We start from the raw sequence: 15514 nt of genomic DNA, 5'->3' as shown, positions 1-15514 counted from the left end.
TGGTTTATTGCATGCTTCATTTATCGTTGGCAGTATATGAAAGTGTTGGAATGAGACTTTAGCTGATAAGAGGTTTTCTATCGGTATTTGGTTGTTGTGGGCAACTGCTGTGAATAAAAGTTATTGTTGCGAGCGTTAGAGTTTTGCGGTTTATCATGTAATTGCACCTGAGGTTGCAGGTATAGGTTATTACAGCTGGTTTGGGCTTATTCAGAGTATAGATGTAAGATCTTGACCTTGTGGATGACTTCGGTAGTGGAAATGTGGTTCTATGGTTTATGGACTAGGATGGATTGTGAAATTTTAGTTATATTGTGTTATCGAACCTATATGAGATAGGGTGACGCGGAATCACCCCCGGGTATATGCATGGCAAGGTTGTTCAGCGAATGGTTGGCTTTTGGAACAACTCTAAGTACGTTCGAGGACGAACGCGTGTTTAAGTGGGGGAGGATATAATGACCCGACCGGTCGTTTTGAGACTTTGATTGCCAGTTCTCAGACATGACTTGCCCTGTATGATGTATTATGACTGATGTAGATCGTTGGTTTTGGTTTTCACGGAAATCGGTATGATTTTAAAAGAACAGTCTTAGTTGAAACCTTTAAATTTGAAAGGTTTGACCAAGAGGTGACTTATTTGTATATGAGCTCGGATCGGAATTTTTATGATTTGGTTAGTTTCGTTGGGTGATTTGTGACTTAGGAGCATGACCGGAATTGGTTTTGGAGGTCCAGTATAGAATAAGGCTTGAATTGACAAAGTTAGTATTTTGGCGAATTTCGGTTGATAAGTGAGATTTTGATCCGAGGGCCGGAATGGAATTCCGAGAGTTGCTGTAGCTTCGTTATGTCATTTGTGATGTGTGTGCAAAGTTTTAGGTCATTCGGACGTTGTTTGGTCGTGTTTTTGATCGAAAGTGTATTTCGGAAGTTTTTAGAAAACTTAAGCTTGAATTCAATGAATTTTGGGTAATTTGATGTTGTTTGAGGTGTTTTGGTGATTGGAACAAGTTTATATAAGGTATTGGGTCATGTTTGTGCTTTTGGTTGAGGTCCCGGAGGACCTCGAGGTGATTTCGGATGTTTAACAGGAAGAATTGAGGCTTGTACAATTGCAGGATTTTTGCTGTTTTTGGTGTTTTCACATATGCGGCTTGGGGACCGCAGGTGCGGTGTCGCACGTGCGGGAGAGGAGGCCGTAGATGTGAGAGTTAGCTTGGCGAGCAGTTTTCGCATAAGCGAACAAGGCAGCCGCATCTGCGAAGACGCAGATGCGGTATTTCGGTCGCATATATGGTTTGGGCTATTAAGTGAGTGACCGCAGAAGCAGTTGTTTGGGCCGCATATACGGTACCGCAGAAGTGGGTTTTAGACCGCAAATGCGGAAGGGCCTGGGCAGAAGTATATAATTCATCCTCCGCGATTTTTGAAGTGTTTAACCATTTTCGAACTCGGAATTGGGAGCTTTGGGCGATTTTGAAGAGAGAAATCAAAGAGATTTCGTTGAGGTAAGGATTTTGGACTTGTAACACTTTTCTATGGTAGAATTTCATGATTTGGGACTGAAATTTAAGAGATTAAAAGACTAAAAATGGAGGTTTAGGGCTTGAGTCTAAGAGGCCTTTAATGGAGGATTTGAGGGGTCATTTGAACTTCGATTTTGGTATTCTTGGTATGTATAAACTCGTGGGAACATGAGGATTCTAGTGATGTGAAAATTTCTGAGTTTCGAGAAGTGGGCCCGGGGCTCAAGTTTTGGTAATTTCGAAATTTGTGCCCGGTATTGATTGTTTTTGCTTGGGCTTTGTTTCCTTAGCATATTGTGATGTATTCGTTCTGATTTAGGTTAGATTCGACGAGCGTGGAGGCCGATTCGAGGGGCAAAGGCGTCGCGAGCTTGAGATATCGCCGGTTCAAGGTGAGTAATGATTGTAAATGATATCCTGAGGGTTTGAAACCCTTGATTGCACATCGTGGTGCTATATTGAGGTGAGACACGCGCTGGATGATGAGTGTGGGGTCTTTTACTGTTGGGGATCGTGACTTGGTCCGTCCCGATTAATTATTTTACCGCATATTTGACTGAAACTTATTTGTTATCACCATAATTTGTGCTGATTGCCATATTTGGGCTTCGTGCCAATTATTTGAACCCCTTCGGGGATGGTTGTTGATATTTCCTCACTGATTTGATTTTATAGTTGAACTCAGTCATGTATTTTCCACTGTTTTCAAAACACGGCCAAGTTTATTTTGCTTAAACACTTGAAATGATATTTCCTATAATATTTTGGGCTGAGCAGCATGTTTTACTGTTGCCCGATTTGCTTATGTGATTTTTGACTGAGTAAGGCCGAGGGCCTGTGTTGTGAGGATACTTTTGGATCGGGCTGCACGCCGCAGCATTGTTACACTGACACTACTATGAGGCCGAGGACCTAGACTTGATGCCACGAGATGGCTTGATATTGCGCTTGGGTCGTAAGGGGCCCCTCCCGGAGTCTTCACACCCCTAGTGAGCGTCGTTGACAATATATGGATCGGGCTGCAAGCCGCAACGAGATATGGATCGGGCTACACGCCGCAACGATATGTGGATCGGGCTGCACACCGCAACGATAGGTGCATCGGGCTGCACGTCGCAGCGGTTATTATATGATACTATTCTGAGAGTGAGCCTGAGGGCTGGTACTGTGCTGAGATATTGCCTGAGGGGCGAACCTTTATGTGTTCATCTTACATATTTACTTGTCATTTTATCTGTTATACTGTGGTATTTGTGCCCGAGGGGCAGATTTTCTGTGCTTATCAGCACTAACTGTTTTGCAATCATTGCATAACTGCTGAAAAAGTCATTTTCAAAAGGGGCTTAAACTGAGCTAAGATATTTCTAAAGATTTCACAGCTTCACTGCTTTTCTCAAAGGGTTTTACACTGCTTCTATACAACATGATGATTTGTTATACATGATTTCTTACTACTCAGTTGTTATTTACCTTTATTACTCACTGAGTTGGAGGATTCACTTTACTCCCTGCACCTCGTGTGCAGATGCAGGTATTTATTCTCCCGATAGCGGGTTTTGGCTGATCGGAGGCAGATACATAGGAGTTTAGCGAGGTGACTGCCAGCGTTCGCAGCATCGTTTTTTCTCCCTTTTGTTCATTATTCCTACTTCCTGTATTTTTAGACAATGTAGTTGTACTTACACTCAAATAGATGCTCGTGACTTGTGACACCCCGATTAGGGCTGTGATGGGTTGTACTTCCACTAATTAATATCATTAAATTATATTTAAACTGCTTATGAACTATTTAACCTTTTAAAAGAGGTGTTCGGTAATGGTCTGGCTGGCCTTGTCTTTATGAGAGGTGCCATCACGGCCGGAGAGGGGTTTGGGTCGTGACAACGGCCTCGACCGCGACCTCGGCCTCTGGTGGCCTCACTTAACCTGCTCATGACTCGCGAGACCTATATAACCTAGGCTCTGATACCAACTTGTCACGACCCCAAATACCGGTCGTGATGGAACCTATCACATTACTAGGCAAGCCGTTAAACCCATAATCAAAACCCATTTACCAATAACTTTAAGCCATTTTTCTAACATAAGTTTTTAAATGCGGAATTCATTATAAGTGTAAGAATGACAGAAATATGCTGAAAGTTAACATAGCAAATACTACACAGCCCCAACAATCTGGTGTCACGAGTCAAGAGCCTCTAATACAAGTCTGAACAACCTACTACATAGATAGTCTAGAAATGCAGAAAAATAATAAGATAGAAGGGAGAAATCAGGGTTGCGGACGCCGTGCAGCTACCTCGAAATCTCCGGCAAGTACTGGAAACAGCTGAAAGCTCTCACTCGGCCCCTTGGGCACCTGAATCTGCACACAAGGTGCAGGGAGTAACGTGAGTATGCCAACTCAGTAAGTAACTAAAGTAAATAAAGACTGAAAGTAGTGAAGAGCAGTTAAAAAAACATATAACCGAAATAACAACAGAATAATAGCTCAACTTTACAGTTTAAAAACCAGTTTCGTCATGAAATCAACACTTTTAGTTAAAATCTTGGAATCATATACTTAATAGTATTTCCAACATATGCTTAAATCAAAAGAAGAGTGAAATCAGTAAAATATCATAATTGGGCCCCACGGGCAAGGAATCACTCAGGATATGGCCTCTCGGGCAACCCCTCAGTCACTCAGTACTCACTTTCAGCACTCAGACTCATTAATATAGCAAAATAGAAGAAATCATGGTAACCATTGTGGCGTGCAGCCCGATCCATTATTTATAGTCGACTACGCTCACTAGGGGTGTGCAGACTTCAAAGGTGCTCCTACAGCCCAAGCGTCATATCGCTGCGGCCTGTAGCCCAATCCAATATATATATATCGCTGTGGCGTGCAGCCCAATCCAATATATATTTATCACTGCGGCATGCAGCCCGATTCATATAAGTATCACTGCGGCGTGTAGACCGATCCATAACTCACTTATATATATAATTATCCTCACAATTAGGTTCTCAACCTCTATCTTAGTCATTACCTCACAGCTTCTCGGGCACAATAATAGAAGCTAAGGAACTCAGCCCAACATTTCTCACAATTAGAAGTAGAGTTATACAACCAGTTTTAAACATTTAAGCAGGTAAAACATGACTGAGTATGTGCTTCTGGCAAGTGAAGTGAGGGAAGTAGTCAAAATGCCCCCTAAGGGTGTCTACAGGGCACAAGGCCCCAAACATGGCATACAAGCCATAATACAGTATAAATGACTGAAACATAGAATAATATAAATTTCTAAATCAATTACGCGGCTTAATAGTCGCTAGAGACGGACCAAGTCACAATCCCTACCGGTGCACGCCTACACGCTCGTCACCTAGCATATGCATCACCGCATTTACCAAATATAGTCAAATACCAAGGTTTTGTACCATCAGTTCCAGATTTACAATGGTTACTTACCTCAAACCGGTGAAAATACTACTCCGCGATGCCTTTGCCCCTCGAATCGTCTTCCACTCGCGTTGAATCTATCAAAGTCAGAACGAATACGTCATAATATGCAAAGGGAACAAAGCCCAAGCAAAAACAATCGAAACACCAAAAATCCTGAAATTATCAAAACCAGAGCCCCTGGCCCACTTCTCGAAGCTCTGAAATTTTTACATCAATGGATTTCTCGTCTCCCTACGAGTTCATACATATCAAGAACACAAGAATGGGGGTCCAAATCGCCCCTCAAATCCCCAATCAAAGTCCTCTTAAACTCAAGCCCTAAACCTCCATTTTTAGCCCTTTATTTCCTTTAATTTCAGTCTTAATCCATGAAATATTACCATAGAAGTGTGTTTCAGGTCAAAAATCCTTACTTTATCGAAGTTCCCTTGAAATCTTCCTTCAAAATCGCCCAAAAGCTCTAAATCCGAGGTTGAAAATGGTGAAAACCTTCAAAAATTGCGAAGGCAAGATTATATAGATTCTGCCTAGACATAGCCACATCTACGGTCCAAAAATCTGCTTCTGCGGTACCACATTTGCGGTCTAACCAACCGCTTCTGCAGAATTCACTTAAGGGCCCAAAACCGCATCTTCGGTGCACTCGCCGCATCTGTGGCTCCGCAGGTACGAGCCCTCTACCGCATCTGCGATTCCAGACATTTCTTCCCAAAACCTCTTCTATGGTTCTTCTTCTGCATATGCAACACTACACCTGCGGTCCCCAAACCGCAGGTGCGAAAACACCAGAAGCAGCAAAATTGAAGCTACAATTACACTTCAACTTCTCCGAAAACCATCCGAAATCACCCCAAGGCCCCCGGGACCTCAACCAAAAGCACAAACGTAACTCAATACCTTATTCAAACTTGGTCCAATCATCAAAACACCTCAAACAACATCAAATCTACCAAATCACCTCGAATCCAAGCCTAAGTTTCTAAAATCTTCTGAAATACGCTTTTGATCAAAAACCCAACAGAACCACGTCCGAATGACCTAAAATTTTACACACACATCCCAAATGCTACTACAACTCTCGGAATTCTATTTCGACCTCTATATCAAAAACTCGCCTAACAACCAAAAATCGCCAAAATCACAACTTCGCCAATTGAAGCCTAATTCTTCTCTACACCTCCAAAACCCATTCCGATCACGCTCCTAAGTCATAAATCACCTCCCGAAACTAACGAACCATCAGAATTCACATCCTAGCCCTAGAACACATAAGTCAACATCCAGTTGACTTTTCCAACTTAAACCTTCTTAAAAGAGACTAAGTGTCTCATTTCTTACCAATTCCTCTCCGAACCCAAACTAATCAACCCGATCACATACAACACGGATAAGGAAGTATAAAGAAGCAAAAAATAGGGAAGACGGAGTGGTAACTCATGAGACGACTGGTCGGGTTGTCACAAATTGATTCCACTTGGACACACGTTCTGTGAGAAATGTAGGCACAATGTCAGTGTAGATGCTTGTGAATTATGTGTCTGATTACTGAGGAATATCCAACTTGTTTTCCTTTTTTATGTTTGGAAACAAGTTGTTAACCCGAAAAACTCTGCCAAACCAGAAAAATTAGGTAAGGAATTCTGTTAACCCGAGAGAAGGTGTTAGGCATTCCCGGGTTCTGTAATTTTAGCACGGTCAGTTAGAAATTTATACTTAGCTTATTTTATCTAATTACTCATTTTTGGACCTATGTTTATTTTACCTTTTACTGCTACTAATCATTTGATAACCCGTATTTAAAGAATTAACTTAAGACGAGTTACGTGTACGTATACTCGTTTTAGTTTGGTGCATTAAGAATCACGTCACGTGTCGTGTACGCAATTCACAACACTTAGTTTATTTAAGAAAAAGTTTGGTCAAAGTCTAGCAAACACTTACTTTAAATTTATTTGAAAAAATCACAATCACGCCACGCGAACATGTACGCAATCATGATGGTAGTTTAAAACCGCGCTTAAAAGCATTTTTACGAGTATTTGATTAAGGCGTTTTAGTTACTAATAATGTTTGACCATGGTCACATAAACGTGTACCTTGGTTTGTTTTTGACATCACAACTATGTCATGAGTGCGTATACATAATTGTAGCAGTTAGTTCGATTATAAGTATACCTAAAGTTATGATTATGTCTCTAAGCTAAATGCAGATGTCATGTAACTAGGTGTGAAGGTCCAATACTATGTGAGACATTATTTGAATTAATTGGACATCTTACATATTAGCTGCCAAACAGGTCAAATGATTAAAAGACCTTGTGTAACGACCCGACCAGTCGTTTTGAATAAGTACAACCTCGTTTCCCCCTATACTGCTAAATTCATGCTTCACAGTTCTTATGTAACTTGCCGAATTTGGTTCAGGTTCGGAAAGGTTTTGAAAGGAATTGAGACACTTAGTCTCCAAGAAGAGAGCTTAAGTTGAAATAAATTGACCGGAAGGTGAAATATGAGTAAACGAATTCGGAATGGATTTTGGATGATTCCAATAGCTCCGTATGGTAATTTTGTATTTAGGAGCGTGCCCGAAAAAATTTTCGGAAGTTTGTAGTTTAATTAGGCTTGAAATGACGAAAATGAGAAGTCGAAGTTTGGAAATTTGACCGAGGGGTTGACTTTTTGATATCGAGATCAAAATCCAACTCAAGAAGTTGGAATAGCGCCATTATGTAGTTTTCTAAGTTCTTAAGCTTGAATCCGAAGTTGATTTGGTGTTTTGATGTTGTTTGGAGTGATTCTGAAGCTCGACTAGGTGTTAATGATGTTATGGGAGGTGTTGGTATGTTTAGGTTGAGGTCTGAGGGCCTCGGGTGAGTTTTGAGTGAGTACGGACATTCCGGAACTTAAAAAATGGATGGGGGCAGAAGTTGTAGTGCTGGGTGCGGAAATGGTCTGCGGTCCGCGGTCATGAAGATCCGCAGGTCGTCGGTCCAACTTTGGAAGCTCATATCTTTTGATCTATAAGGAATTTGGGGTTGATTCAAACACAAAAGTTGTAGATCTCTGAATCTAGTTTTTAGTAACATATTATAATAGGCATTTGGACATCTGTAGCGAATGTTATGGCCAAAATACTAAAGCCTATCACTACAGAGGAAAACCTGTGTGGTCGCGGTCGTTTTTGTGCGGACCACACTGGTTTTGTGCGGACCGTGGTTGATTTTGTACGGTCCGCAAAGGTGGAATCCGTGGGGTACCCTATAAATATGAGGTTTTGGGTTTTATTTGATATTTTGACCTAGAGAGCTCGGATTTTGGCGATTTTCGAAGGTTTTTTCAAGAAATTCATCGGGGTAAGTGATTCTAACTCGGATTTGACTAGAATACATGAATCTATCATTGAATCTATCATTTGATTTGTGAATTGGGGTGAAAATTTGGGGAAAATTTATAGAAACTTTTAAAATGAATTTTTTGGATCCGAAGAACAATCCGATGTTGGAATTTGATAAATTTGGTATGGTTGAACTCATATTGGAATGGGTGTCCGGATTTCATGAAAATCAAGTTGGGTTTCGAGAGGCGAGTCCCACATTGACTTTTGGTTGATTTTTTAATGTGAATTTTTAAGTCAATGTTTTATTATCCGAAATTGTTCCCGATGTATTTTAATGAAGTTATACAATTAATTTGGATAGATTCGAGTCTCTCGGAGGTCAATTCAAGCAAGAAGGCTATTTTGGAATATCGGCCTAACTTCAAAAAGGTAAGTGTTTGGTCTAACCTTAGCTTGAGGGATTAGGAGTTGTGTCCTTTTTTCTATGTGTTATTTGTTGAGTACGACGTATAGACATGGTGACGAGTATCTATACATTGGTGTCAAGCATGCCTGTGAGTCTTGTGTTATAAATTGTTACGACTCTGTTGTGGTTTATTGTGCCTCACATATTATTATCATCATATTTCCCTTGTTGGGATATTTGTTTGATATTATTGTTCCCTTGCCGGGATATTGTGGAGATATCATTGTTCCCTTGTCGGGATGTTTGTTGATATTATTGTTCCCTTGCCGGGATATATTTGAGATATCATTGTTCCCTTGTCGGGATATTTGTTTTGATATTAATGTTCCCTTGCCGGGATGTTTGTTTATTGTTCTTGTTCCCTTGCCGAGATTCTTTATGATTATTGTTGGTTTGTAAATGGAAACGGGTGGTACGCCTACCACAAGATATAATAAAATGGGAGCAGGTGGTACGCCTACCACAAGATATAATCAAATGGGAGCGGGTGGTACGCCTACTACAAGATATAATAAAATGGGAGCGTGTGACGACCCGGTCCGTCGTCTCATGAGATACCGCCCTGTTTTCCCCATTTTATGTTTCTATATGCTTCGTTATCCGTGTCATATGTGATCGAGTTGGTTTGGAGTGGTTTCGGTAGAAAATGAGATACTTAGTCTCTTTAAGGAAGACTTAGTTTGAAAAAGTCAGCTGGATATTGACTTATGAGTTAGAGGGCTCGGATATGAATTCCGATGGTTCGGTTAGCTCAAGGAGGTGATTTGTGACTTAGGAGTGTGATCGGAAGTGGTTTTGGAGGTCCGGTGTAGAATTAGGCTTGAATTGGCAAAGTTAGTATTTTGGCAATTTCCGGTTGATAGGTGAGATTTTGATTCGAGAGTTAGAATGGAATTACGAGAGTTCTTGTAGCTTCGTTATGTGATTTTGGATGTGTGTGCAAAATTTCTGGTCATTCGGAGGTGATTTGGTTGGGTTTTTGATCGAATGCGTGTTTCGGAAGTTTTAGAAGAACTTAGGCTTGAATTCGATGTAATTTGATGGTTTTGGTGTTAGTTCAGACGTTTTGATGATTGGAAAAAGTTTGGATGATGTTTTAGGATGTGTTGGTGCTTTTGGTTGAGGTCCCGGGGGCCTCGGGGTGATTTCGGATGGCTAACGGGAAGTTTGGAGTTGAAAAATGCAGCAGAAAATGTAGCAGTCAGTGCAAAGCAATTTTGGTCTTCACGATCGCAAGCCTGGGGATGCGATCGCATAGAAGGAAAAATGGGAGGCCGGATTTTGTTCATCGCGATCGCAGTTGGGTGTTCGCGATCGCATAGAGCTGGAAGGTGAAGCTTCGCATTCGCAATGGTCGAGTCGCGATCGCGTAAGAGGAGGAGCTAAAGCTCCGCGATCGCATTAGTCTAGTCGCGATCACATAGACCAAATTGGAGGCCTTGGAAATTTGTGCTTCTTGATCACAAGCCTGGGGCTGCGATCGCATAGAAAAAGCTACGGTGCCGGGGCAGAATGTTTAAGGACATTTCATCCGCGAGCCAAGTCATTTCTTTCACCATTTTTGGGCATTTTGAGAGCTACTTGGGAGCAATTGGAGGGATTCGAAGAGGATTGATTGGAGGTAAGTTTTATGAGTTAAAAACATGATTATATTGTGAAATTATCCTTGAAATTCTTGAGAATTTAGCTAAATTGGAAGAAACTAGGGCTTGGAATTTTAAAGTTTTAAATTAGAATTTGAGGGGCCATTTGTGGCCCGATTTGAGAGTTTTTGATATGTATAGACTCGTGGCGATAAGGAACCCGTTGATGTAAAAATTTCTGAGTTTCGTGAAGTGGGACCGAGGCTCAGGTTTTACCAATTTCGGAAATTTTGATATTTTTCGATTGTTTTCGATTGGGTATTGTTTCCTTAGCATAATGTGACATATTCGTTGTGATTTTGGTCAGATTCGACGCGCGAGGAGGCAAATTTGAGAGGCAAGGGCATAGCGAGCTAAAGCTTTGGCCAGTTTGAGGTGATTAATGATTTTAAATGATGTCCTGAGAGTTTGAAACCCTGGATTTGCACAACGTAGTGCTATACTGAGTTGAGACACACGCGTTGTGATGAGCGTGAGGTCCAATGCTACTAGGGATTGTGACTTGGTCCATCCTGAATGATATTTTACTACATTTTTGACTGAGACTTATATATTATCATTATGATTTGGGCTAGTTGCCATGTTTGAGGCCTTGTGCCGACCTGTAGAACTCGTAGGGGATTTTGACTGGTTTTCCTCACTTATTTGCTAAAAATCATATCCTCAGTCATGTTTCTAATTGTTTAAAATTTATATGAACCGAGTTATGAAATGTTAATCATAAATGAAAGAAATATGTGGGCTGAGATCCCTACCTTATATTATTGTGCCCAAGAGGCTGTGATTATAATGGCTGAGAGGGGTTGAGGACCCAACAATGAGGATATTATATATGATATAGATCGGGCTGCGCGCCGCAACAAATGTATATTATATATATATTGGATCGGGCTGCACGCCGCAGCAAATACATATATTGGATCGGGCTGCACGTCGCAACAAATACTTATATGGATCGGGCTGCGCGCCGCAACAAATGTATATATATATATATATTTGGATCGGGCTGCACGCCGCAGCAATATAGCACTTGGGCTGTAGGAGCCCCTCCGGAGTCTGCACACCCCCAGTGAGCGCAATTGACTATTATTATTATTATGGATAGGGCTGTGCGCCACAACGATATACGGATCGGGCTGCATGCCGCAGCAGTATAAATATTGATTTCAGTTATTGTGAGAAGTATATAAATTGAGTATTGAGGATAAGTAATAAATAAATGACAGAAATTCTCGAGGAGCAAATTTATACTGATTAATAACCGATGAGCTACCTGTTTTACCTGGTTTAAGGGATTTCACTTGATTTCTTCATTAATTGCTGTTTAATTGGTTTTACTGCTTTGATATAGAACTGCTTAGTGCCTTTACGTGATTTCATACCATCAACCATTATTTATTGTTATTACTCACTCGGCCGGAGTACTCACATTATTCCCTGCACCGTGTGTGCAGGTACAGGTGTTCCTGAGGTATAGAGCGAGCTTTCCTGCCGTTCAGTTTTCATCGGAGTTATCGAGGAAGCTGTATGGCGTCCGCAGACCCGATTTCTCCCTCTATCCTTCCTTACTATTCCGTATTTTAGACATATTTTTGTATTAGACTGTTGAAATCTTGTATTAGAGGCTCAGACTTGTGACACCAGATCATTGGGCATTTGTAGAGATATTATTATGGTTTCCACATATTTCATTTTTTATTTCAGACTTCTAATTATATCAAATTGGTATTTAAAGTTGTAAATAGGTAATAAATTCTAGTATGAAGGGGTTGTGAGTGGTAATTGGTATTCTAATATGAAGGGGTTGTGAGTGGTAATTGGTCGGGCTTGCCTAGCATTGTGTTAGGCGCCATCACGACTGGGATTGGGGTCATGACAGAGCGGGTGGTATGCCTACCACAAGATATAATGAAATGGGAGCGGGTGGTACGCCTACCACAAGATATAATAAAATGGGATCGAGTTGCACGCCTGCAACAAGATGTGATCTAAAAGTGAAATCTGCCTTTGTTTTCCTTATTCTTGTTAGTGGTTGGATTTTGAATTCTTTACTGTTGTGATCCTTCGTGTTAGAACCTACAGTGTTTGCAATATCTCACCGCATTTATACATATATATACATTCCAATACTTCAAACTTCAATAATTGTTACATCCTTAATTCAATTAGTTTCTCAATTATATCCCCTTAAACCGTTTGAGGTTGTACTTTACTTAAAAGGGATTTCTACTATGATTGATTTATTGATTTCTCTTATTAAAGGTAATAATTCATTCGATATTGTACTTTAATTGAAAAGGGTATTTTCTTTATCAAATGATTTCTAAAAATAACTTCATCTCTTCTTGTTAATTTCCTAGTTGGGTTGGGAGTTGTACTCTACTTTATGTTAAATGAATGAGGCTCCTTGAACATTCTTAATTGTATTGAGTTATGGAACCTTTGAACTGAGTAATATGAGGATATTATTGTGCAATATGAGGCAGAAATATGTGGGCACGAGGTGCCGTGAAAATATGAAAGTGGGATGAGACCTAAATTAATTATGATTATGAAATGAGGTGTCACAAGGTGACCTTTACATGAAAGAATTATATTCGAAAGATGCTACTTGTAAGATACTTATTTGAAGGAAATATATTTATTGAAAAGCATATTATCTTAGAGATTATTACTTGAAGGATTTATAGGCGAAAGATTTATATTTGAACGACTCGATTAATGAATTGCACTTATACTTATTATTTGTTGAGAAACATTTATGGCGTTTTTTGTTGCCTGCTATTTATATCATTGAATAATTATTGTTTCCATCATTGTTATCTGCTACAAATTAATTGCACAAGTTTATTTGGTAGTTTGGTCCTAGCCTCGTCACTACTTCGCCGAGGTTAGGCTAGGCACTTACCAGCACATGGGGTCGGTTGTGCTGATACTACACTTCTGTACATTTTTGTGTACAGATCTAGGTATTTGATCGATAGTAGCTATTCGTTGAGGTGGAGACTCAAGGTAAACTTGCTGCAGCGTTCGCAGTCCCCGGAGTCACCTTCAATTGTACTTATTTCCATATGTTCCCTCGTTTCGGAACAGTGATGTATTTATTTTATATAACCACTCCTAGAAAGGCTTATGACATGTACTACCGGTTTTGGAAATTGTAAATTGTTTAGAGCAATTTCATTTGAAGTTAATAAATATCAATGTTATTTCAGTAAATGTTAGGCTTACCTAGTTTAGAGACTATGTGTTATCACGACTCATTTAGAGGGATTTTTGGGTCGTGACACCTTGGTATCAGAGCTCTAAGTTCATCGGTGCTACAAGTCATAAGCGAGTTTAGTAGAGTCTTGCGGATCGGTACGGATACGTCTGTACTTATCTTCGAGAGGCTACAGAACTAGTAGGAAAAATTCCCACTTCATTCATTCTTTATCGTGCGACATTTATTTAGCTTGAAGCATATATCTTAGGTTCTTTTGCATCTACTCATGTATGGAATTTGCGCAATACACCAATGGTTTGTGATACCGTAAAAAAGGTTATAAGAGAGCCAGGGTTGCTCAACCGATGTTACCACATGTCGTTCAGAATCGAGGTTATGGAAGTGCAGAGAGATCTTTTAGTTGTGCGCATGGGAGTGCATCAGATTTTGACATCTTGTTGATAAGTACAATCTTAAGAAGGTTTAATTGGTTACATAATCATTACAAGTGGATGTAGATCTAAAGATAGTTGGTGGTATTAGAGACTATGTGATTCGTATGAGATTTCTAATTAGCGAAGAAGAGTACATACTAGCAGCCAAGACATTGGAGGAAGTGAGTTTAATTGTCAAGAGGATGACAAGTGCCAAGTAAATGGCTTGAGGTGTCTTATGACTGGTATCGTACGAGCGGTGAAGGTTAGTATTGTGGATCGTCGGGAATGTGTCTTATGATTTCGCACCAAGTGAGGGAAGTCCACTATCAACGATCAGATTGCGGGGTCATGTGTTATACCAATTTTGGACTGAGATGTATTTATGTGGTATTGAAATGTTTTCCAAAATTTGTATATGATCAAGAGCTGAGAATTGAATGAGATGATGATGAGACTTGAGATATTCCCGCATCCTTAATAATTCTATATTTCAGTATCAGCGGGGTCATGGAAACATATTCAGTATACTCGTAGTGCTTAAGTTAATCACAACACTTGCGTGGGGCAGTCATCTTTTAATGTACCAGTGGCATGGGATTCCTACAATGGTTATCCTAGTTATCCGGCACAGACTCAGTAAGAGAAGTTGGACCGCAGATTGGTTGTTATGAATATGGTGATACTAGGAACATCATGAGAAATTGTCCCAGACTTTGGGGAAATCTGTTCCATCAGAGCACACGTGCCATGTACTCCATTACAATTACTACTTCACTTACACTACTAATTAGGGGTGGAGGAAAAGCGGGTAGATGGCGCCTAAGAGGTGGAGGCCCGACCCATTGATATATTTGCTATGGTATAGCTAAGGTCGCTACACTAGATGAAGTCGTTACAAGTACAAACTCGAGTTATCATAAAGGAACAATTTCCTTAACTTGATTCGGTTATAAGTATCGAGGCAAGTCCTCCTAATATGCACCGCTAATGAGTGAGCTTCGTAATCCTAAAATTTACGTATGTGAATACTTCTGTTAGGAGATTATATGGAGATAGCTATGTCTATCGTTATGTGTTGGTCACTAAAAATAGTTGTGAGCCCAAAAGTGACTTTTGTTAATCATTTTGGTGAGTTTGATGTATTTTCTAAATAATTAATTTAAATTGTGAATTATATGCCCTACCGGTATGAGGGTTCATTATATGTGTGATTTTATTTGACGGAAATTATTTGAAAGAAGGAAGAAAGGAAATGGAAAATTTTAGTTGGCACAATGTGCAAAATACTTGTAATTCAGAGTTGAGGGCGAGATCCTCACATTTTTATATGATATGAAATATTTAAACCGGGATACAAGCTGCAGTGGATGTTATATAAGGACGAGGTTCTTGTGGTGAAAAAAATCATGTGTTTAAATTCTTCCTTTTTGAAATTTAAAAAAAATT

This window comes from Nicotiana tabacum, chromosome 10 (genome assembly GCF_000715075.1).
Source record: "Nicotiana tabacum cultivar K326 chromosome 10, ASM71507v2, whole genome shotgun sequence".
Lineage (NCBI taxonomy): Eukaryota > Viridiplantae > Streptophyta > Magnoliopsida > Solanales > Solanaceae > Nicotiana > Nicotiana tabacum.
This window is presented reverse-complemented; position numbering follows the sequence as displayed.